Genomic DNA, 26,014 nt, shown 5'->3' on the forward strand with positions numbered 1-26,014 from the left:
TGGTTCCTGTCTCGACTTTTTGACTATTTTAGAATTTCCCATGACCGCTTTTGGGAGTCTATGGCCATGCACAAAGATGTCCTTAAAACAACCCTTAACGTTCGTTTTCAAAACTGTGCAACTCACCGAGTGGTTACTGGTGTTCGTTGATGATTAAAAACAAATATATCCGCGCAATGTATGATTTCAATCCGTTTATTTTTCTATAGTGGAACTATTTTTTCAGATACCTCACAACCACGTATAAACTTCCGCTCTTCCGAGTCCTCCAACGGAAATCAATGGGATTTTACAAAATGCCAAATAAAACACAACAGAAACTGTATTTCGCTACGCTACTTGTTTTAAATCATCAACGAACACCAGTAACCACTCGGTAACATGATAATACCAGAGATAATACTATGTTGTTGTTTTTTTTACAACAAGTCAGTAAGTGAAGTCAATATTAAAAAATGACGGATTTGAATGGATTCATACATTTTATAGACAATAATGACTGTTGGTATCAAAGATTATGAAGCAATAACAACTAATATAACTGAACTTATTATAAAAGCCTAAATTAGGTTAAAGTTTTGAAACTTAAAACTTAAAAAAGAAAAGAAAAAAAAAAAGTTGTTATTATCAGTGTTTAGACAGCTCATAAGCATTAGGGACTCCCTAAGGACCGGAACAAATAATTATATAATATTATAAAATAATAACATAATTATAAAATAATAATACTTAGGCCTATGATGTTCTTTTATTTTATGCTACAGATTCTTTATTAAGTTCATTAGTCCAGAGTTTGCTTGAAAGCACAAATAAAATAATATGAGTATCCAGTAAGTCTTCAGAAACTCCACCCTTTTACAAAACCAGGAAGTGACTAGTCTTTATTTCTCTTTCATTTTAACTAAGAGCTAAAACGAGTCGTGAAGAACAGAAAAGGACACATTATATTAGGATTGTTGTGTATTTCTGAATGAACCCAGATGAGATTTTGATTGTAATGGTGATCAAACCAATGTTCAAAAAGTGAAAGTAAATTGTAGATCATTGGATCTTTTACTAGACGAGGAAATGGATTCAAAATCTGTGGAAGAGCTTTCTTGTCCTGTTTGCTGTGAAATCTTCAAGACTCCTGTTATTCTGTCCTGTAGTCACAGTATTTGTAAAGAGTGTTTACAACAGTTCTGGAAAACTAAGAAAACTCAGGAGTGTCCTGTCTGCAGGAGAAAATCATCTAAAGGTGATCCTCCAGTTAATCTAGCGTTAAAAAACTTGTGTGATTCATTGATAAAGGAGGGAAATGAGAAACGTTCATCAGGATCTGAGGAGATCTGCAGTTTACACAGTGAGAAACTCAAACTCTTCTGTCTGGAGGACAAACAGCCTGTGTGTTTCGTGTGCAGAGACTCAGAGAAACACACCAATCACACATTCAGACCCATCAGTGAAGTGCTTTCATCTTACAAGGTAAGACAAATATCTCTCATCTCATATGCTGAATACAGTGCTAAACATAGAGTGTTATTTGTGTATACAATAGACCAGAATTTATTTTTGTTCAGACTAAATCTCTGCATCTCAAATCAAGCCTCTGTGGCTCCCTCTGATCACTGCATCAACATCGCTTGAGTACTTATCCATTTCACAGACTTCATTTTCCATGATCCCGTACCTGGTGCTGATTACACACACACCTGATCCCTATCCCATGGACTATATAACCAGCACTCTCACAAGCTCTCATTGTGAAGTTTTGTTTTGCTGTGGGTTACATCTCTGAGCGGTTTTCTCTGTTTTTGATTTCCCTGTGTATGACCCTGGACTGTGTACCTTGTAATATTCTCTGCTGCCTGCCTACTTACAGTACCTGTGCTCTGTCTTCCTGGATTAAGTCTGTACTGTTTGCCCTGACCCACTGCCTGGTTTGTGATTACGTCTCTGCTCTGCCTGTCGCCGTTGACTGAACTGTTTGTTGTACGAGTATCTCTTTTAATAAAGCTGCAAATGCATCCTAACTCTGCTGACTCAGCGTTACACTCTGACTTTCTACTGATATAAAATTCTACACAAAACTTTGATCCTCTGATGTTCAAATCTTCTTGAATGTAACAGCATTGGCACAAAACATAGAAAATAATTTTTTTGTCATGGGTTATTAATGTGTTTTCATTAATAATATGTGATTAATTACAAGACACACCAAAAAGTGACTGATACTAACATACTTTCTCTTTCTATATTTGTATTTGCACAACCACAAATTTACAACTGCATGGATATAATAATTAAGAATTGGCCATTGAAAAAAATTAATTTGTTTGGTAAAAACATGATTTATTGACGTTCATCCTTTCCAAATTATATAATTAAAAATATACGTCCTGCAATTTTCAGACACAAATGCTTCCATGAGAGTGACCCATTCAACATATAAATAATATAACAATAAAAAACATCCAAACAATCAATGTTTAAAGCTCTTAGAGCTGCATGAGTTTCACAGATTTTCATCTTAACCTGTAGGAGGAATTTAATACAGCACTGACGTCCTTACAAAACAAGCTCAAACATGGAGAAAAAATGAAAGAAGAGTGTGATAAAACAATTGAACAAATCAAGGTGAGGATATAAAGAGTTTAATACTCAACATTCACACACAGAGTTTATTATTGACATTAGTGGAGTGTGTGTTCATACAGCGCTGACTGAAGTGAATGTGATTTGATTTCAGTCTCAAGCTGAGCACACATGCAGAGCGTCAGATTAAAGAAGAGTTTGAGAAGCTTCATCAGTTTCTCAGAGACGAAGAAGAAGCTACAATCACTGCACTGAGAGAGGAAGAGGAGCAGAAGAAGCAGAGGATGAAGGAGAAGCTGGAGGAGATGAACACACACATCTCAGCTCTTTCACACACAATCAGAGACATGGAGGAGATGATGAAAGACAATGACGTCTTGTTTCTAAAGGTGACAAATCAATCTGGCTTCATTCTCTGTGTATAAAACAACTTGTATAGAGAGACTCACTGACACTGAGAGTGTTTGATAAGATATTAAAATGTTTTCAAACTCTATATTTTCCAGAACTTTAAAGTCACGATGGAAAGGTGAGTGAGCTGCTCGTATCTCTTCTCTCAGTGGATCTGAACTCAAATTCACTGCAGTTCTGATTCCTGAATGTTCCTCAGAGTCCAGATCTCACAGCCGGATCCACGGATGAGTTCTGGGGCTTTGATTCATGTGTCGCGTTATCTGGGTAACCTGCCGTTCAGAGTCTGGAAGAAGATGCTGGAAACTGTCCAACACAGTGAGTCTCAGCAGATTTGACACCAGTGCAGGGGCTCGTTCTTCGTACGTTGCTTATTACATCCGAGATCAAATGACACATCCAAGATGATGTCATCGTGCGAATCATTATCTGGCTAACTCGGTTCTTCGAACACACTTGCCGGATATGATTAGTATCGCTGGATTGAGTTATCTGAGATAATTGCGCGTTCATGCGCTGGTTAAAAGGGGATATGTATCGATAGTAGAAACATTGATCAGCAACGCTGCTATTGGCTGCTCAGCGTGGCCAAAGAGCGCGCTCAGATTTTCTCCTCAGCAGAGCAAGAACTAATAGTTTATTCTGAATTTTAATGTTTAATCAAAACGACAGGGAACACCTCATAGTCTGCAAAAGCCAGGAGAGAGGGCTGGCAAAAATAGCAGACAATTTAAATCCGTTAGAAGTGGCCATGTTAGATGTTTTTATCACTTATTATTTTTGTATTTTAATAATTGCATAATTACTTTGTTCATTGTAATGTCAGAGTCACCACTATAACTCCTGCGGGCTGTAAATTAAAGTGGCGCTTGTTACCCCCTTGTTCTGTGTAGTTACAGGGTAAGTGTAACTCCTGCGGGCTGTAAATTAAAGTGGAGCTTGTTACCCCCTTGTTCTGTGTAGTTACAGGGTAAGTGTAACTCCTGCGGGCTGTAAATTAAAGTGGCGCATATTACCCCCTTGTTCTGTGTAGTTACAGGGTAAGTGTAACTCCTGCAGGCTGTAAATTAAAGTGGCGCTTGTTACCCCCTTGTTCTGTGTAGTTACAGGGTAAGTGTAACTCCTGCGGGCTGTAAATTAAAGTGGAGCTTGTTACCCCCTTGTTCTGTGTAGTTACAGGGTAAGTGTAACTCCTGCGGGCTGTAAATTAAAGTGGCGCATATTACCCCCTTGTTCTGTGTAGTTACAGGGTAAGTGTAACTCCTGCGGGCTGTAAATTAAAGTGGCGCATATTACCCCCTTGTTCTGTGTAGTTACAGGGTAAGTGTAACTCCTGCGGGCTGTAAATTAAAGTGGAGCTTGTTACCCCCTTGTTCTGTGTAGTTACAGGGTAAGTGTAACTCCTGCGGGCTGTAAATTAAAGTGGCGCATATTACCCCCTTGTTCTGTGTAGTTACAGGGTAAGTGTAACTCCTGCGGGCTGTAAATTAAAGTGGAGCTTGTTACCCCCTTGTTCTGTGTAGTTACAGGGTAAGTGTAACTCCTGCGGGCTGTAAATTAAAGTGGCGCATATTACCCCCTTGTTCTGTGTAGTTACAGGGTAAGTGTAACTCCTGCGGGCTGTAAATTAAAGTGGAGCTTGTTACCCCCTTGTTCTGTGTAGTTACAGGGTAAGTGTAACTCCTGCGGGCTGTAAATTAAAGTGGCGCATATTACCCCCTTGTTCTGTGTAGTTACAGGGTAAGTGTAACTCCTGCAGGCTGTAAATTAAAGTGGCGCATATTACCCCCTTGTTCTGTGTAGTTACAGGGTAAGTGTAACTCCTGCGGGCTGTAAATTAAAGTGGCGCATATTACCCCCTTGTTCTGTGTAGTTACAGGGTAAGGGTAACTCCTGCAGGCTGTAAATTAAAGTGGCGCTTGTTACCCCCTTGTTCTGTGTAGTTACAGGGTAAGTGTAACTCCTGCGGGCTGTAAATTAAAGTGGCGCATATTACCCCCTTGTTCTGTGTAGTTACAGGGTAAGGGTAACTCCTGCGGGCTGTAAATTAAAGTGGCGCTTGTTACCCCCTTGTTCTGTGTAGTTACAGGGTAAGCGTAACTCCTGCGGGCTGTAAATTAAAGTGGCGCATATTACCCCCTTGTTCTGTGTAGTTACAGGGTAAGTGTAACTCCTGCGGGCTGTAAATTAAAGTGGAGCTTGTTACCCCCTTGTTTTGTGTAGTTACAGGGTAAGTGTAACTCCTGCGGGCTGTAAATTAAAGTGGAGCTTGTTACCCCCTTGTTCTGTGTAGTTACAGGGTAAGTGTAACTCCTGCGGGCTGTAAATTAAAGTGGAGCTTGTTACCCCCTTTTTCTGTGTAGTTACAGGGTAAGGGTAACTCCTGCGGGCTGTAAATTAAAGTGGCGCTTGTTACCCCCTTGTTCTGTGTAGTTACAGGGTAAGTGCAGTAAATATACAATAAAGGATCCCATTTAATTTCTGACTTTTATTTTACAAAAAATTTGTCTTTTCTACAGTATACTCAAACAACAAAGTGAAACATTATACCCCCCCCCCCCCTTATTTGCTTCTCTTGCTTTTCTTCTTCTTTCTTTTATTGCTCTTCTTTTTCTTAACTTCCACTGGGGTTGAGGAGTTGATGGAGTCCCATTGGTCTTGCTGCACTGCAAAAATATGAATATATATACATGCTCTTAGCAAGCTACACCTTCAATTTTAAGTTGTCGAACAATCCTCCACTCTAAAACATTTTGTGCCACCTGATATTACTGTAGTAGCTGTAATTTTGAAAAAAACACATTTTGGTGAAGTTTGAGGCAGGTTATGGGGGGGGTTGTGATATTTTATAGTGATAATGACTGTAGTGCAGCAGAACATGTTTTAAAAAAAGACATAGTTGTTCTGACAGCAACAAAAAAACAAAAAAGCATGAAACACAAACATGAGGGCTGTGGCACTATAGGAACAGCATATCTTTGTGTCATTGCAGATGGGACAGCAGATTTCATCTTTTCAGTTTCCTTTTTCAAAAAATCACACTCATCTTTGAGCAAAGTGGTCTCTGCTTTAAGAGTGATAATCTTATCTTTGAAAGAAAAAAGAAAGAAAGAAAGAAAGAAAGAAAGAAAGAAAGAAAGAAAGAAAGGTTAGACGTTTAAATTTAACTCCTGCTCTACTCCAGGGCTTATACTTGTGACCACTTTCCTATTTTTTAAAACATCAAATTGAAGAACTAAACATCACTGGGACTGTTATAAATGCACTTGTTAAAGGATTAGTTCACCCCAAAATGAAAATTTCCTAATAATTTACTCACCCCAATCATGCCATCCAAGATATCCATGTCTTTCTTTCCTCAGTGGGAGAGAAATTATGTTTTTTGAAGAAAATATTTCTGGATTTTTCATCGAAACGATCGGTGATTTTTTAAAATAATTTTTTTAAATAATTTATAGACTTTTTACCTTCAATAGTTCGGATTGAGCTGATCAACAAACGGACAGGGAACTACGTCATCACGTTGAAAGGTACGCCTGCGCCGCCCGAAGTACCGCCCCACTGTTTACAATGCGACCGTACGTAGGGTAGGAGGATAGTTCAAATAGTATTGTTTGCGATTATATAGTAATAGTATTCAGTGAATATGAATATGAATAGTATATGAATAACATTCTGATGAATATGAATAGTAGTTCAAATAGTATTGCCGGCGCAGGCGTACCTTTCAACGTGATGACGTAGTTCCCTGTCCGTTTGTTGATCAGCTCAATCCGAACTATTGAAGGTAAAAAGTCTATAAATTATTTTAAAAAAAAAGACAAAAAAAAGACCTATTGTTTCGCTAGATAACAACCTCTTCTTCAGCTGTGATCGCGTACAGCCCGTTTAAACACTTCAAAGACTTTTGAAACTGCATTGATTTGGACTTAAAAACGATGGTAACCAATGAAGTACATTGTTAGACGAAAAATCCAGAAATGTTTTCTTCAAAAAACATAATTTCTCTCCCACTGAGGAAAGAAAGACATGGATATCTTGGATGGCATGATTGGGGTGAGTATATTATTAGGAAATTTTCATTTTGGGGTGAACTAATCCTTTAACAAGTGCATTTATAACAGTACCAGTGATGTTTAGTTGTTCAATTTGATGTTTTAAAAAATAGTAAAGTGGTCACAAGTATAAGCCCTGGAGTAGAGCAGGAGTTAAATTTAATTATATAAATGGGTATAATGTTTTACTTTGTTGTTTAGTATACTGTAGAAAAGCCAATGTTTTATTAAGTTGTTTTATTTTTGTAAAATAAAAGTCAGAAATTAAATGGGATCCTTTATTGTATATTTACTGCACTTACCCTGTAACTACACAGAACAAGGGGGTAACAAGCTCCACTTTAATTTACAGCCCGCAGGAGTTACACTTACCCTGTAACTACACAGAACAAGGGGGTAACATGCGCCACTTTAATTTACAGCCCGCAGGAGTTACACTTACCCTGTAACAACACAGAACAAGGGGGTAACATGCGCCACTTTAATTTACAGCCCGCAGGAGTTACACTTACCCTGTAACAACACAGAACAAGGGGGTAACAAGCGCCACTTTAATTTACAGCCCGCAGGAGTTACACTTACCCTGTAACTACACAGAACAAGGGGGTAACATGCGCCACTTTAATTTACAGCCCGCAGGAGTTACACTTACCCTGTAAATACACAGTTGAAACGGGTAACAAACACTACTTACTATGTAACAATACGAAACAACACTATTTGCACAGTAATTACAGAGAAAGGTACTCTTATTAAAAAAACTAAACAAAAAAACTTTTAATTACACAGTATATTTGCCCTGACATTTAAGTGTCATTGCAATACAATGTGATAAGGTAAGTACTACATGGTACGTTCTAAATTAAAATCATAGCAGAAACACATTTTTTTGGCTTAACGTTAAGTAGTTTAGTAAGAAAAGCCAATAAATAGCATTGCCAATGTTTTTCGAAATCAGCTGTTTATAAAATTGTTTCAGATTCAATTTTTATCATACTGTGCTTGCATACAGCCATATATATATATATATATATATATATATATATAAGTTTAATTTACAACCCACAGATGTCAAAATTACCCTGTAACTACATTGCACAAGAACATATTTTGCCAGAAATGTGATAAAAACTTTATACAACAGACGTACAATTTTTGCCTGGAATATATTAACAGAATAGGCACCTGTTAGTTTTAAAATAATTACATTATAAATAATTTGCTTGTATATCTGGTTGTACCCCTTTATAACCCAAAACTTAACATATTGTTCCCTTATACCTACACGGAGGTACACTATAATTACAGAAACATACACTGTAATTTCGGTTTACTTACGAAGTTCTTTGCAGGTTGTATATCTGCTTGTTACCCCTTTATTACCCAAAACTTAACATATTGTTCCCTTATACCTACACGGAAGTACACTATAATTACAGAAACGTACACCGTAATTTCGGTTTACTTATGCAGTTGTTTGCGGGTCGTAATATAAAGTGTTACCAAATAGTGTTTATTGAATACTGATATTAAACATGAAGCCTCAATCCATTCTGACAGTAACTGAGAGACCATTGTGATGATTTATGATTTATTATTTATGAAGTCTTTATATGTCATTTACATTTCTAATACATCATATTTCATCCTGTAATCTGATGTTATTCTCTTTGCAGCTCCGTTGACTCTGGATCCAAACACAGCAGCTCCTCGTCTCACACTCTCTGCTGATCTGACCAGTGTGTCGCTCAGTGATGTTTATAAAACACTTCCTGATAATCCAGAGAGGTTTAACTGGTATTTGTGTGTCCTGGGATCTGAGGGCTTTAACTCAGGAACACACTGCTGGGATGTGGAGGTTGGAGACAATACATTCTGGATTCTTGGAATAACAACAGCATCAAACCAAAGGAAGGGAGCAGTTTTCTTTGACTCTAATGTCTGGCATGTGCGATACATGAACAGCAAATACAGCTCAGAATCCCCAGAGCAACCCGAGACTGTCTTTACTGTTAAACAGAAGCTTCAGCGTGTGAGAGTTCAGCTGGACTATGACAGAGGAACAGTGTCATTTTCTGATCCTGTAACTAACACACATTTACTCACATTCACATCCACCTTCAACGACACAGTCTTTCCATTCTTATATAATCACTGCACAACTTCTCCTCTGAGGATCTTACCAGTTAAACTCTTTATTACAGCAGAAAATCACAGTTAAATCTGATTCTGCTTCTAGACTAATTCAGTTTTGTAAATTATACTTCAATAACAACACTGTAATCAAAGGGTCTCATTGATCAATCACACTTAAATGTAATTTTTTGCTGCATTTGTGGATTCGTTGTCAGTTGTCTCGGAAATACAGTCTAACCCTAACCTACACTTAAATGTAAAATTTAGTAACACTGATGGTGTTTGGCTGTCTGTCTTTGGGTCCTGTGCTGCCACTGATGGTGTTTGGCTGTCTGTCTTTGAGTCCTGTGCTGCCACTGATGGTGTTTGGCTGTCTGTCTTTGGGTCCTGTGCTGCCGCTGATGGTGTTTGTCTGTCTGTCTTTGGGTCCTGTGCTGCCACTGATGGTGTTTGGCTGTCAGTCTTTGGGTCCTGTGCTGCCACTGATGGTGTTTGGCTATCAGTCTTTGGGTCCTGTGCTGCCACTGATGGTGTTTGGCTGTCTGTCTTTGGGTCCTGTGCTGCCACTGATGGTGTTTGGCTGTCTTTGAGTCCTGTGCTGCCGCTGATGGTGTTTGGCTGTCTGTCTTTGGGTCCTGTGCTGCCACTGATGGTGTTTGGCTGTCTTTGAGTCCTGTGCTGCCACTGATGGTGTTTGGCTGTCTGTCTTTGGGTCCTGTGCTGCCGCTGATGGTGTTTGGCTGTCTGTCTTTGGGTCCTGTGCTGCCGCTGATGGTGTTTGGCTGTCTGTCTTTGGGTCCTGTGCTGCCGCTGATGGTGTTTGGCTGTCTGCCTTTGGGTCCTGTGCTGCCGCTGATGGTGTTTGGCTGTCTGTCTTTGGGTCCTGTGCTGCCACTGATGGTGTTTGGCTATCAGTCTTTGGGTCCTGTGCTGCCACTGATGGTGTTTGGCTGTCTGTCTTTGGGTCCTGTGCTGCCACTGATGGTGTTTGGCTGTCTGTCTTTGGGTCCTGTGCTGCCGCTGATGGTGTTTGGCTGTCTGTCTTTGGTCCTGTGCTGCCGCTGATGGTGTTTGGCTGTCTGTCTTTGGGTCCTGTGCTGCCACTGATGGTGTTTGGCTGTCTGTCTTTGGGTCCTGTGCTGCCACTGATGGTGTTTGGCTGTCAGTGGAAGGTGTGCTGGTTGTCCCTCGAGCTGTAGGCTTTCCTTTATTTCAGGAAAGACATTTGAAAATAGAAATGTATTTGAAAATTGTGTTATTTGTTAAGTAATGTATCCAAATGTGCTTAATGTTACCGCTGTTTTTTTTTTTTAAATTGAAATGGCTTGTTGATGGAGGTAACACAGACTCCTCTCCTGCTTTGCTTTCTCTGCCTCCACTTCTCCTTCAGGATTTGGTGCTCCTATGAAATTAAATGTATAGTAGACTTCATATATATTTGTACAAGTTTATTTTTTGTGTAGTAGTGTTGTTACAGTTAATTTAATGAAAGACTTGGAATTCCTGTCAAAATGTCATGGTAATGAGCCAAAAAATAAATAAATAAATAAATAAATAAATATATATATATATATATATATACAGTATATATATATACATATATATATATATATTAATTACAGTAAGGTGGTGAGTGTCAGGAACATAAAGAGGATTTGTGCAACAGTTTATTTGGCACAACAAAAATCCAATAAACATCCAGCGTGTGTAGTGACACACACACGAACAGAAAGCTGGTGTAACAACTCCAGAGCCGTCCGTACAGAACCCTGCGGACACAGGCTGTGGAGACCACCTCAGGTGCAATGCCCAAACGGTACGTCAGAGCGTCAGTCAGAACGAGACTGAGGATAGCGGGCACACGGCCAGCTGAAAGACTCCTCGTCTAGGCGTCCTGAGCACAGCAGCAGAAGGAGGTAAAACACAAAGACACAGAGCACAGGTACAACCGTACATGAAACAACAGCACGAAATCTACTGACAACAAGGGGCAAACACAGCAGAGAATATAAGGGAGTAAGGGAACAAGCGACAGGTGAGGGCAATCAGCTCGTGAAGAATCAGCGCTGATTGCCCAGGTCACGAGCTGCAGAAAATGACAGGACAACACACAACAGGGAAGCCGATAAAGCACCCTGAACCATGACAGTGAGCAGACAGACAGTTGGACAGATGCAGGGATGGGAAATGCATCCTTAGGCCTGTCTTACCAGATTAGCAATTTATTATGTGTCTGTATTTTGTGTAATTTAATTATTTTTTTTGAAGCATAACACTTACCAAGACACATTTAAATACAATATAATGTTGATTGTTTTACCTTTCTTTTAGTGAACATTCCGCAATGTTAAATTCCCTTAAAAGTGCAGTGTGCATGTCTTTGTCATTATGAAGCCTATGTCCTCCATGAAATGTCTGTGAAAAGACGTCTGACTGAAGATGTCCTACAATATGAAATTTTACATGAGTGATTTTAATCAGGTTAGCAGAAGATATAATTTGAAGACATTTTTCATGTTTACTGTGTACCTCAAGGTCCTCAGGAGCAATGCTGCTGTCATCAACAGCTGATTCCCCAATGATGGTCAACAAAGTCTGGATGTTGTTGAAGTGCTTCTCAACATTTTCAGAGCTGCATGGGCTTGAGAAGATGACAGTGCAACTGAGGATCATTTCATCAAACTCAACAATGGGACTTGCTGTGGTCAAAAGTCTGAAAACATGCGTGGCCAACTTGTAGTTCTTGGGTGCACTGAGAGAGAAATAAAAATAACAACATTGTCATAAATCATCATGAATAATTTGTTGCCATTAATTTGATTATCTGTTTTACGAAAAAAAAAAAAAAAAAAAATACTTACTGCTTTTTACACTGGGATTTAGCATTTTTCATTATATGGCTTAGACAGCGGTGCTGTCTTCAGTGGTGCCTTTCCCTGTCAATATTTGATAATAACTGTGGAGCAAGGCATTGAGGTTAGTTTGGCAGAAGACGAGTGAGGACCATGGATCCATCACATATTATCATGAGTGGACTGATGTTTTTGTGTCCATATTTCTGGATAACCTCATCCGGCTCATCTCTTTTTTTCTTCTACCATCATCTGGAGACTGAGTGTTTCATTTTTATGTTTCATGTCCTTCATTCGTTGTCTCCAGGAAATGGATTTCAGAACACCTGGCGATGGTGCCTCATCTCGACAGCCAGACTCTACCACAGATTCTTTAAGGTTTTCCATTTTCTTAAGATAGAGAGCCCTTGGTAGTGTTGTTTGCAATTGCTGATTTATTTCCTTTTGGTCATCGGCTCATACCGGTCGCCTTAGCAGATCTGTTTTATTGTGAACTACTGTACCATGTCACCTCTGAACGACACCTGTGCTTTAAGTGTGTTCTCACTGTGCACAACAACATCAACTTCTACTGGGCAGTCAGTGAACAAGCAATAGCCAGAGCATTTAAAAGCAGGTGTGTTCCTGGTTGATCCCTGTATTTTAACCCTGTGGCCTGTAAAAGCAAAACTGCAATGTGGATGGATTGTGCGAATGCCTGAAGAGATAATGTTAGTCCACTGCAATCCCTTGAAGTGATCCTTTTTTTGTTTTTTTCTTAGTTTTCTTCAGGCAGTTTGAGGAATAAAAAGAAGGTGGTGCAGGAACACTCTCTGTAAAGGATTCATCTTCTTTGGCAAGACGGACATCATTCGTCAGTGTCACTCCAACTGTCACTGTCTTCCACCTTGGGATCTTTGTTGTGGACCTACAAGAGAATAAACAGTAATAATAGAACGTCATATAATATATCATTTTAAATAATTTAATTTGTGTTTCAACATCTGTGGTAGTTTTCTAAAACAGCATACTGGTGGTATGCATAGAAGTAAATGTGTATAAGTTTAAACAGAAAAGCCTGCCTCGCATAAGTATGTGGTTGCAAAGGGCATTAACACTTTAAGTGCTAGCTTTGACAATCTTGGATACTCCACCATTGCTGAAGCCCAGAAATCCACCAGTGACTTTAAAAGGTATGTTGTGTCTCCCATCAGATGATAACTCCAGTATCTTTTCTTGTTCTTGAAATGAGATGTGGGATTGGAGGAGTGACATCAAAAGGATTCCGAATCCATGTCTGAGATTGGTCCATAGGGGGGAAGTAAGTCCGCAGATTTTGGCTGAGCTGGTTGAGATGTTCAGTTATGAGGCCTTTGACACAATCATTTAGCACAGATTTCCAGGATTGCAAACATTCAGATAGAAGAGGAAAGCACTCGGTGGAGTTTGTATTTATCCAGTTGGCCCAGAAAATAAGCTTTTTAATAAGTGCTTCAACTTTGTCCTGGGTGTTGAAAACGGTGGTACTAAGACCCTGCAGACTTTAAGTTCATTCAAAGTAGAAAATATGTCTGCCAGATACGCCAGCTTCTGAAGCCAGATGTCGTCTTGCAAGCATGAAGAAACAACTTGGGTTGTGAACAAAAAATTCCTGAACTTCACATCTGAGCTCAAAAATTCTTGCTAAAACCTTTCCACATGATAACCAGCGCACGTCTGTATGCAGTAGAAGTGTTTCATGCTCGCTGCCCATTTCGTTGCATAGAAAAATCTGCGAATTTAACGGACGAGCCTTGATGAAGTTGACGATTTTCACGACGTCATGAAGTACAGCCAAAAGTTCACCTGGCATGTTTTTCGTCGCTAGGGCTTCTCGGTGGATCCTGCAGCGGACCCAGGAAACTGAAGGTGCAACTTTTCAGATGAGATCTACTGCTCCTTTGTGCCTCCCCATCATTGATTTCACCCCATCTGTACAAATTCCAACGCAGCTCGCCCAGTCAATTTTGTGTACTCTGAAAAAGCTATTCATCAAATTAAAAATATCTTCCCCTGTTGAACATGTGACAAGGGGACAGCAAAACAAAAAATCTTTATGAAATGTGTTCTCAAATAAATAAGGGCCATACACCAAAAGATTAGCTATTCGCTACGTCAGTAGACTCGTCGATTTGCAGTGAGAAGAATTCACTGTTTTTTATTCTGCTTATTAGCTGGCTGAGGATGTCAGTAGATGTCGAATCAATGCGACGAGCCACAGTATTGTCAGAGAGAGGGATTTTGTCCAGCGTCTTTGCTGCTTTCTCCCCTAGAATACAGTTTACCATGTCTTTGGTAACAGGTAAGCACAGATTTTCTCCAATTGTGTGGGGCATACCTTTTTTAGCTATGTGGTTGCTCGCCAGATATGAAGCTTTCTGTGCATTTTTGGAAGTCCCTAAGCCTGAATGGGAGTGGATAATTTTTTCCTTCTTCTGCAGTTCCTCCAATTTTCCTTGGAAAAAACTTGCAGGCATGTCTTGTGATTGACTATGTCTTGTTTGTAGGTGCCGGACCATATATGAGGGCTTGAGACTGCTATTAGCTAAAACTTCACCACAGACTACACATTGCGGTTTTAGACTTTCTGCATCACCAATCCATGTAAACCCGAAACCAATGTAACAGTCACTGTATTTGCGTTTCTTACATGACATTTTCTCACTCTGGAATGTAGGCCTATTTCTCTTGACCAGCACATCTCTGTTCCCGCCTCTTCACCCCGTTCATTATCCTCTGAGTCTGTTCGATCGGGTTTCTCCATATATTCAGTGCCGTGGTCGGTGCACATCTCCACAGAAGAGGCCCATGTAGATGGCTCACTCCTACTGTCCCTTGATTTCTTTAAAGTGCCCGTTTTTAACCAGGTGTCCATTTTGATGAATGTAGAAAACAAAAAAATAAAGGAATGAATTATCACTTAGCGCCTAATATGAACAGGGCGGGGCTATTGTGACACAGACGTGCTTGTAAAATTAAATTAAATCATTTATAATGAGTAATTTATAGCTTGTAATGTGAAATTTAATTTCTTAATATAACTTTCGTATGTGAAGTTTACCTCAGTTAAATACATAAAAATAATAACAAGACAAACAAAAACGAGATAAACATTTTTTTCCTGCTATAACAAACATTCTCTCGCACACCCCCGGTGGCCAGTCTGCGCACACCAGTTTGGGAACCTCTGACCTAGATCAATATCCAGAATTTAATTATGAAAAAAACACATCATTAGTGTTTTTTTTGCCCTACAAAAATGTAATATTTCATATACATTTTAATGGTGTAATTAAAAAAGGCCTTAAGACATTTCTTTTTAGCAAAGCTTTTGGACCCCCTTAGATGTTTTTTAAAGAACTGCTTATCTTTTTTGTTTTTAACCTGTAGCACTTTGAGATCTCTGATGAAAAGTGCATTATAAATAAAATGTATTATTATTATTATTATTATTATTAAACAATAAGACTAACTGTTCAAGGAAAACATCTTGGAGCGCTGCTTGTTTGAAGGACCTTTGTTAAGTAAAACAAGAAGGCAGGGGCATAGGAATGAGTTTAACATTGGGGGGACACATGTCGGAAACCTGACAGATCCGTTAATGGTTTGAACAGAAATATGTCATAAATTAACTACACTGCAAAACATTCACCAACATACTTTATTCTACTAAAAAGATACATTTGTAAAGATAAAGGAAAACACATTTTAAATGGCAGTAATTAACACAAAAGGTTGAAAAACACTGTTCTAGGCAAAAGAGCTAAAATGTTTTTCCTCCTGTCATTTGCAGCCACAGATTGCTTGCAAATTGACTTCTTGTCCAGTAAGTCAAGTTTTTCCTGATGGATATGACAAACAGCAACATGGTTAAGTCTGTTTTGAGTCATTGTGGAATGGAGCCAAGTTTTTAGCCTGCGGAGGACACTAAAACTTCTCTCTGCCTCAGAGGATGAAACAGTTCCAAACCGCATACTTCCCTACTATTTAGTATGGGAAAAAGAGTAGGCGAGCGAAAAAGTATGTACGAATCCAAAAGAGTAGGCGAGAATTACCTGGGTGACGTACTAATAATCGGGAGATTCGGACTTAAGTGCGTTCGAATATGCCTACTTTTATGCAGTACGTTCGAAACATCAGTATTCATAAAAGAGTAGGCGAGAAGTTCCCGGATGGCTTACTGCTTTCGGCCAGATTTTTGAGTGCTCAACCGATGGATACTCTTCTATCCCAGGAGGCCACGCGAGAGGATACGTCATTATCAAACATCGCAGAGATCGGCGACGCGGGTGCTTTCAAATGTGAGTAAACACGGTTCCTTTTGTTAAAATTGCATGTGTTGAACTACTGTAGAGTAAACTGTTGAATTGTTGAAGGTGTAAAGACGTTACACAGTAATGTATAGTTGTGATTTTGCTGTAAAAACACGTTTTATTATGTATAACGTTAGCTAACAGGGGAGCTCCAGTAAAGACACGTAAGTTACGTCTCTAAAGTGGATTTACATAAACCATATACATATTAAAGATGCTTATTTTAAATGTCTATTTACATCTGACAGGAAAATCTTGAAATATCACAACATGAAATAGACATCTGAGTGATGAATGTGTGCTATTATGTAGAACAAATCTATAAAGTAACTAACGTTAAACATAATCTATTTTATTTGTCCATTAGTAGTTGATAAATTGAGGAACATTTATGTTGGATAAAAAGTTAAAACAACCTCAACATGTAAATGTAGTGTTGAGTTCATAAATCTCAGAGGTAACGTGTATCTTGTCTGGATGTTACAGGGACAGATGAACAGATGTGTGTTTATCTGGAGGAGAGTGGCTCATGAAGGCTTTGAGTGAGTATACTACAGAAATGAATAACAACTATTTAAATCTTAAGTTGTAGTTTATTTTAATTATTGTAATTTCAAACAGATGATGGATGAAAGATGATGGCGGCATTTGTGGAAAAAAAGCGTTTTTGTCTTCTAAATAATACTGAAATCAAATGACATTGTGCGTTTAAAATTACTGCTTTTGTGTTATGTTTGTGCATTTTGTAGGATCTGAAATGTTAGCAGGCTGGTGTGAGCACTGAGGATGAGGAGCCCAGAGCTGAATCCTGGAAACGGTGCCATGGATGAGTCCCTCCATCACTCCACCTGCCCTTATGAGACCCTCCATCACTCCACCTGCTCTTATTGCCTCAGATTGTGAAGCACAACACATCACGCAACAACCTCCGGCACGAGGGAACGGCTCACCTCTGGTGGTCAGCTGATTCATCAGAATAAAGCTGCAGAATGGGAACCGCTGTGTTGAGAGATGGCAGAAGGATGTGGGGTTGAGCGCCTGTAGCCTACATACATGATTGTAGTTTGAATAAAGCTTTGTTTCATATGTTGACTTATGCATTTGTTTATTGTGTGATGGTGACTTTCATTCATTCTTTTACTAATTTATTAATATTTCTCATTGTTGTCAGTAAATAAAATATAATTATTTAATTAATGTTTTATTTAATTGTTTGAAAGGAAAATGTAGATATGTTCATTATATACACATCTAGAGTGTATTCAATCATGCATAGCTATGTCATATGACATACATTACATTTTGTTTGTTTTATTGAATTATATCATTTTCAGTAAAAAGTAATATAATTAAGTATTGGTCAGCATTTATCGTTGTTGTTATTGTATGTTTTGGGGTGGGATAGCAATGCAATTCATTCTGAGGTAATATTAATTTTTAATATTAATGATACTTATATTTTTCAAGTATAAAATCAACAGTTTTCCTCCAAAGGCGAATCTTCGAAAAGCTGCCCTTTGTGCAGACATTACAAATGCTGAGGAAACCCGTTCTAGGTAGGGCTGTCGAGTTACTGATGTTATGAGATCTGTAAAAAATCTCATGTATGCAAACCCATAATATATATATATATATATATATTATGGGTTTGCATACATAATATGAGATTTTTTACACAGGCAAAAAGAACCTACAAGGTTGAATATCTTAATATATTTTCTTAAATAATTCATTATAATACATTTAAAAAAAACATTTTTTGTTATTTATAGGCCTATAGGCCTGAGGGATGAAACGACAGTTAAATTCAACAAGAAAAAGAGGAAAAAATAAAGCAGTTAGCTACTTTTGCTTGTGAGATGACAAAGAGATGACAATTTTGGGATTTCGTAATAAAAATAAATAATATCGTTAAGGATAAAACGGTGGGTCACATTAGTAGGGTTAAATATAAGAACTTAAATCAACCCTAAATGTATTCACAAAATAAATGGGCAGCAGTTTCTTCAAAAAGACCACAAAATGAGCAAGTTTAATCAATATCAAGATATTGTACAGATAGATGAATTAAACGTGTCGTTCAAATCTTTTAAGTTGTTGCGCGTGTGATAACGCGTCGTAGGTCACATGATAACGTCAACATGGCAGATGTCCGGTTCGCATTCATACTCAACGAGATCTGGCTATAAAGTACCTACTCTTTTAGCGCTCGTTAAGTATGCGGTTTGAAACGCAGCCTCTGAGTTAGTAAAACTCCCATCTGCTTGTTGCCATCATGAGCATCAGATCTACTGATGCTTATCCGACTGGGAGCAACTTGAAGTTCAGGTCCTCGGAAGCGCTCTAAAAAAGAATCTGGCCTTTCCTCTTCTTCCTGAAGGCTCTTATGGGCCCAGTCTCTAAGAGTGACTACCATACTCACCAACCTTGGAAACAAGGGAAATAATAAATCAGTGTGGAAATACCCATTGCAATTGACCAGAATTTAATTTCAAGAGTTCACCTTCCATCCAAGTCTAAATTGAAATAAACTAAATAGTCTTCTAGATGTTCCCTAACTTCATATATGGAGAACTTTGAAAGGTACTGCAGCTTCCCAAAGGATCTCAACAAGAGTGCCCTGTCCTTTGGTTCTGGGGAGTCCTGGGAGAAATTGCCTGATTAATTTGGTTCAGACATTGTACTTTACCAGGGTTCCTAAATGCTGTAGTTTCTGCTGTATGTAAGGATGTGAAGCTTAGGAAAATTACAGATCTACGGATCTCGCAGCACATTTCAGCTGTATCTCTTTAAACAATGCACAGATAAGTGCAGGGAGTACCCCTATGTGCTTCAGCGTTGAACTAAAAGAGTTCCCCTCTAAAAGAGCAACACAGTGAATCCCGTCTTTTAAAAGATGCCTTTCTGTCTGTGTCCTTTTGGATGTGGACAATTTTTCTCTCCTTCAGATGGCCACAATTGCTGTCTTGAATGCCTGGGTCAAACATGAACATGGCCATGAGTACGGTATGTATTGTAGTGCTCCACTAAGGGGAAAGAGGAGAACACACACGGAATGCAGTCCAGCGTCACCCCGGAAGGCGTCTTTATTTGTTCTAACAGTGATAACTTAGGTGCAATCAAACTCAGTCTGTGTTTAGTGCAGGTGAAGTGTTCCGTCTGAAGTCACTGCGAGCCACTCCTAGGCGATCTCAGTCTCGCAGAGGAGACTCCCTTCCCAGGTGGATAAGCTGATTTGGGTAAATTATGCAAGGCACAAATAGATCTGTTCGCTTCCCAGGAATCCTCCCACTGCCTTCTGTGGTATTAACTGACCTAGCCCTCAGCATCAACGCACTGTCACACAGCTGGCCCAGGGGTCTGCACAAATATGCAAATCAGGGAGAAGGACAAGAAGTCCTATTAGTTGCACAATCTAGCACCTGCATCCAGAACACTGGAACCTCCATGTCTGGTCCCTGGTTGGGACATGGAGGAATTCAGGGGGCTATCACCAGCGGTGATAGATACAATCATTCAGACAAGAACCCCCTCTACTAGACGGCTATATGCTTTGAAGTGGTGCCTTTTCACTACATGGTGTTCTTTCCGAGATTAAGATCCACGGAGGTGTGGCATTGTATCAGTGCTTTCCTTCCTTCAGGAGGGCCTAGATAAGTAGTTATCCACTTCCACCCTTAAGGTGTATGTGGCTGTGATGGCAGCAAATAATGACAATGTGGGCAGTAGTTCTTTTTAAATATTCAAGGCATTGTATGGAACAGATAGAGACCAAACATGATTAAAAAAATTATCAAGTCATCGTTCATGCATTTGCTTATCAGTTATTAGGTCTGTCCTGTGAACTGTTGTGTTAACAGTCAATAACCATTAACATAAACTGTGCTTTGCATGAAGTTGAAGTGGATGTTTTGCAGTTTAAATTAGTTTAAGGCCTTCAAACGTATATATGAATGGATTAAGATAGGTCTCTGTGGCCTCTCTCTTTGCTTCTGCATCCAGGAGGTCCTGAAGGAATTTTTATGGTGGTTCTTGCCTAAACCCTAGGAATGAGTTTGGTTGTTAGAGTCCACCTGTGACCAATGGAAAGACCTCTCCTTGGTGGTGGTGGGTGCAGAAGGTCCCCCTTCCTGTCCTGTAAGAGGTATCTGATAGTTGTCTTTGCATCTTATCTGATGTTGCTGAACATTTGTTTATGTTCATTCACCAAGGATCCAATCACAGTGTGGCACATCTTCTTCCACACCGGCAGTTAGAGGGGCCTTGCCATAAACTGGTCCCTGGAATGCCATCTTAACTGATTTTCACCACAATAGCTACCATGAAAATACTATGTTGTTGTTTTTAAAAGTCAGTGGATCAGTTACACAAAAGAGAGTCAATATTAAAATGCTGAATTTAAATATATTCATAGATTTAATAATGATGGCTGGCATTAAAGATGCTAATGCAAAGTTTTAAAACTTAAGCCTAAAAGACACAAAAAAGTGTTATTATAAGTGTCCGGACCACTCATAAGCATTAGAGACCCCCTATAAGGACCAGAACAAATAAAATTAATTGAAAATAGAATACTAGAAACATAAAACTATGTTTCGTACTACATTTACCATATTCTTTCATGTCATAAATATGAAGAGTATGCTTGTATGCTGTCTGAATTCTGCAACTGCTACTGTAACGTGCCAGAGAAAGCAGGAGAAGGTGAGGATCTAAATGCTGTTTTTTTATTAAATTTTTTTACACAAGGTAAATAAAGTAAAACAGATATCAACATGAAAAACTACAAAGGACTACAAAACATGGCACAGAACAGGAAATAACATTAGTCCACACAAAACAAGGGGAACACAAGACAGGAATCATGACAGATACCATCCATGACCCATCCCCACCCCACACACACACACACACACACACACACACAAACTCCACCCTCTTACAAACCTTACCAGGAAGTGACTAGTCATTATTTTTGCCATTTTTACTGAAAGCTGAAACGAGTCAGTGTTGTGAAGAACAGAGGAGGACACATTATATTATAGCATTTTTGTTTATTTCTGAATTAACCTGGATTAGATTTTAATTGCAATAGTTGTTTAACCAAAGTTCAGAAAGTGAAAGTATATTGTAGATCGTTGGATCTTTTACAAGACGAGGAAATGGATTCAAAATCTGTGGAAGAGCTTTCTTGTCCTGTTTGCTGTGAAATCTTCAAGACTCCTGTTATTCTGTCCTGTAGTCACAGTATTTGTAAAGAGTGTCTACAACAGTTCTGGAAAACTAAGAAAACTCAGGAGTGTCCTCTCTGCAGGAGAAGATCCTCTAGAAGTGAACCTCCAGTTAATCTTGTGTTAAAAAACTTGTGTGATTCATTGATAAAGGAGGGAAATGAGAAACGTTCATCAGGATCTGAGGAGATCTGCAGTTTACACAGTGAGAAACTCAAACTCTTCTGTCTGGAGGACAAACAGCCTGTGTGTTTAGTGTGCAGAGACTCAGAGAAACACACCAATCACACATTCAGACCCATCAGTGAAGTGCTTTCATCTTACAAGGTAAGACAAATATCTCTCATTTCAAATGCTGAATACAGTGCTAAACATAGAGTATTATTTGTGTATACAATAGACCAATAGACCATTTTTACTCAGACTAAATCTTTATATCTCTCTGATATAAAATTCTGCTCTTCGATCCTCTGATGTTCAAATCTTCTTGAATGTGACAGCATTGGCACAAAACATCTTTTGAAAAGATAGAAATGTTCTGTATTTGCACAACCACAAATTTACAACTGCATGGATATAATAATTAGAATTGGCCATGATGATTTCTTGATGTTTCTTGATGTCCTGCAATTTTCAGACGCAAATGCTTCCATGAGAATGACCCATTCAACATATGAATAATTTAAAAACATCCAAACATACAATGTTTAAACCTCTTAGAGCTGCATAAGTTTCACATATTTTCATCTTAACCTGTAGGAGGAGTTTAATACAGCACTGACGTCCTTACAAGACCAGCTCAAACATGGAGAAGAAATGAAGAAAAAGTGTGATAAAACAACTGAACACATCAAGGTGAGGATATAAAGAGTTAAATACTCAACATTCACACACAGAGTTTATTATTGACATTAGTGGAGTGTGTGTTCATACAGCGCTGACTGAAGTGAATGTGATTTGATTTCAGTCTCAAGCTGAGCACACAGAGCGTCAGATTAAAGAAGAGTTTGAGAAGCTTCATCAGTTTCTCAGAGACGAAGAAGAAGCTACAATCACTGCACTGAGAGAGGAAGAGGAGCAGAAGAAGCAGAGGATGAAGGAGAAGCTGGAGGAGATGAACACACACATCTCAGCTCTTTCACACACAATCAGAGACATGGAGGAGATGATGAAAGACAATAACGTCTCGTTTCTAAAGGTGACAAATCAATCTGGCTTCATTCTCTGTGCATAAAACAACTTGTATAGAGAGACTCATTGACACTGAGAGTGTTTGATAAGATATTAACATGTTTTCAAACTCTATATTTTCCAGAACTATAAAGTCACGATGGAAAGGTAAGTGAGCTGCTCGTATCTCTTCTCTCAGTGGATCTGAACTCAAATTCACTGCAGTTCTGACTCCTGAATGTTCCTCAGAGTCCAGATCTCACAGCCGGATCCACGGATGAGTTCTGGAGCTTTGATTCATGTGTCGCGTTATCTGGGTAACCTGCCGTTCAGAGTCTGGAAGAAGATGCTGGAAACTGTCCAACACAGTGAGTCTCAGCAGATTTGACACCAGTGCAGAAGATAGTTCAGATATAAACACACACAACATTAACTTTTGATAGAAATATATTTAATAATCACTTGAATTTCTAATACATCATATTTCATCCTGTAATCTGATGTTATTCTCTTTGCAGCTCCGTTGACTCTGGATCCAAACACAGCACATCGTCATCTCACACTCTCTGCTGATCTGACCAGTGTGTCGTACAGTGATGTAGAAAAAACACTTCCTGATAATCCAGAGAGGATTGACTGGTATTTGTGTGTCCTGGGATCTGAGGGCTTTAATTCAGGAACACACTGCTGGGATGTGGAGGTTGGAAACAATACATACTGGATTCTTGGAATAACCACAGCATCAAACCAAAGGAAGGGAGTGGATTTCTTTAAGTCTAATGTCTGGTATGTGCGATACTGGAACAGCAAATACAGCTCAAAATCCCCAGAGCAACGCTACACTGTCTTTACTGTTAACCAGAAGCTTCAGCGTGTGAGAGTTCAGCTGGACTATGACAGAGGAACAGTGTCATTCTCTGATCCTGTAACTAACACACATTTATTCACATTCACAACCACCTTCAACGACACAGTCTTTCCATTCTTATATAATCGCTGCACAACTTCTCCTCTGAGGATCTTACCAGTTAAACTGTTTATTACAGCAGAAAATCACAGTTAAATCTGATTCTGCTTCTAGATTAATACAGGTTTGCAAATTATGCTTCAATAACAACACTGTAATCAAAGGGTCTCATTGATCAATCACACTTAAATGTAAAATTTAGAGCCAACTTAACACTTGTGCGTCCTAAAGGAAAAAAAAAAAAAAAAAAAAAAAAAAAAATCCTGTGTTAATGATATATCAAAAAAACAAACCTGCAAAGACAAAGAAAAGACGAAGACAAAACTGAAGATTAGTTTCCTGTGTTAATGCCAACTTCATACATTTTGGCACGTGTGTTTTTTTTTTATTGGAATTTTCTTATTTTACTCTCATCTTTTTCTTTCATGAATCAATTTTACACTAGTAACACAAAATATTTACACTCAGGACCTTAAGGACAAAAATATCCCCATTGAACACTACATATTTTTTTTTTCTTTTTTCTTTTTTCCCCAGGGCCATTTAACAACATTGAACATTTTTATTCTGTTGGTAAAGATACAAAATTTTAATTTGGACTTTTCCAGAAGATGGCGCCATTTTCTCAGGTTTGGCCTATAAAGCAAATACTCGCTTTATTCATGTTTTCTTCTTCTGCATATTTGCGTATCAACTGAATAAATAATGCAGCTATAATTCATGCTCTTCTTTTTTTTTGGAAACACAACTTGTTTAGATTCATGGCTTTTATTTGGTAGCAGGTTTAAGTTTAACATGTTTTATTAAATATACATTTTATATATAAAAAAATAAATAAAATTTGTAACTTTTTCTTTTTTTCACTTTTGTCTTCTTCTTGAGGGTCTTCAGAATTTAATCTGTGCTCCGAAACTTAAAATGTTTATGACAGTTTATTTTTTGACACAGACCTTTTTGTCCTCAAGAAAAACCTCAGAGTAACTTTATATATTGACACATAAGAGTTAAAAATCTGATTTCTGTATTTAAAAAAAAAAAAAAAAAATGTTGTTTTTATTGTTATTATTGTCACCGGTGCAGGCCGGGGCGGACTCGGATGACCAGCCGCCCCTGACTCCAGGCACCACCGTGAGGAGCCGACACCACAGGCACGCAACAGATGGACAAAAGAGGAGGCAAGTAATTGAGTTCAAAGTAACAATCTTTATTGAATAACAATCAACTTGGGAGAAGGATAAGCAACTCTTTTCTTCTAGGGCTATTCGACCGGGGTGGCCGCTGGATCGATTCTTCACGGTCTTCAGGGCACAATAGTGCAATAGTAACTCTAAAAGCTTACTTCACAGCGTGGCTGCACATCTGCAGGACTCAGACAGTAAGTAACAGGTAATGTATGCTTCTCAGTATCAGATACGTCGCCGGGCACAATGGTGGAACAGTGACTCTAAAGGCTTACTTCACAGCGTTGCTGCACATCTGCAGAACTCAGACGGTAAGTAACAGGTAATGTATTCTTCTCAGTATCAGATACGTCGTCGGGCACAATGGTGGGACAGTGATTCTAAAAGCTTACTTCACAGCGTTGCTGCACATCTGCAAGACTCAGATGGTAAGTAACAGGTAATATTTCTTCTCTCAACAGCAGATTCTCTTATCACAACATGAAGGGGAAATTGTAACTTTAAAACTCACTTTACAGCGTTGCTGCACATCTACAGGACTCAGACGGTAAGTAACAGGTAATGTTTCTTCTCTCAACAGCAGATCCTCTTACCAGGACATGAAAGGAGAATTGTGACTTTAAAACTCACTTCACAGCGTTGCTGCACATCTGCAGGACTCAGACGGTAAGTAACAGGTAATATTTCTTTTCTCGACAACAGATTCTCTTATCATGACATGAAGGGAAATTGTGACTTTAAAACTCACTTCACAGCGTTGCTGCACATCTGCAGGGCTCAGACGGTAAGTAACAGGTAATGTTCCTTCTCTCGACAGCAGATTCTCTTATCAGGACATAAAAGGAGAATTGTGACTTTAAAACTCACTCCACAGCATTGCTGCACATCTGCAGGACTCAGACGGTAAGTAACAGGTAATGTTTCTTCTCTCGACAACAGATTCTCTTATCATGACATGAAGGGAAATTGTGACTTTAAAACTCACTTCACAGCGTTGCTGCAGTCTTCAGGATTCTTCTCCCAGCATCAAACACTTTCACCAGACATTCGCGAGAGACTCAATGGGCGGCTTTACCAGCGAGGCTGTACCTCTTCAGAGCTCAGTC

General features: G+C 38.9%; 1 long non-coding RNA gene and 1 pseudogene across 2 annotated transcripts; both read left to right on the forward strand.

Annotated features, from left to right (window-relative positions):
* The first annotated feature begins 1,039 nt into the window (after positions 1-1,039).
* On the forward strand, positions 1,040-24,572 carry LOC311303324 (annotated as a pseudogene). The gene is made up of 12 exons (XR_014630326.1): positions 1,040-1,464; positions 2,521-2,616; positions 2,729-2,963; positions 3,081-3,103; positions 3,185-3,303; positions 8,717-9,256; positions 21,427-21,917; positions 22,350-22,445; positions 22,558-22,788; positions 22,906-22,928; positions 23,010-23,128; positions 23,279-24,572. The product of XR_014630326.1 is annotated as an uncharacterized misc_RNA (transcript).
* On the forward strand, positions 16,176-17,450 carry LOC311303479. The gene is made up of 3 exons (XR_014629763.1): positions 16,176-16,347; positions 16,846-16,901; positions 17,109-17,450. It is a non-coding gene; the product is annotated as an uncharacterized lncRNA (long non-coding RNA).
* Positions 24,573-26,014: the final 1,442 nt, after the last annotated feature.

Source organism: Rutilus rutilus (assembly GCF_951802725.1).
Source record: "Rutilus rutilus genome assembly, chromosome: 14".
Classification (NCBI taxonomy): Eukaryota; Metazoa; Chordata; class Actinopteri; order Cypriniformes; family Leuciscidae; genus Rutilus; species Rutilus rutilus.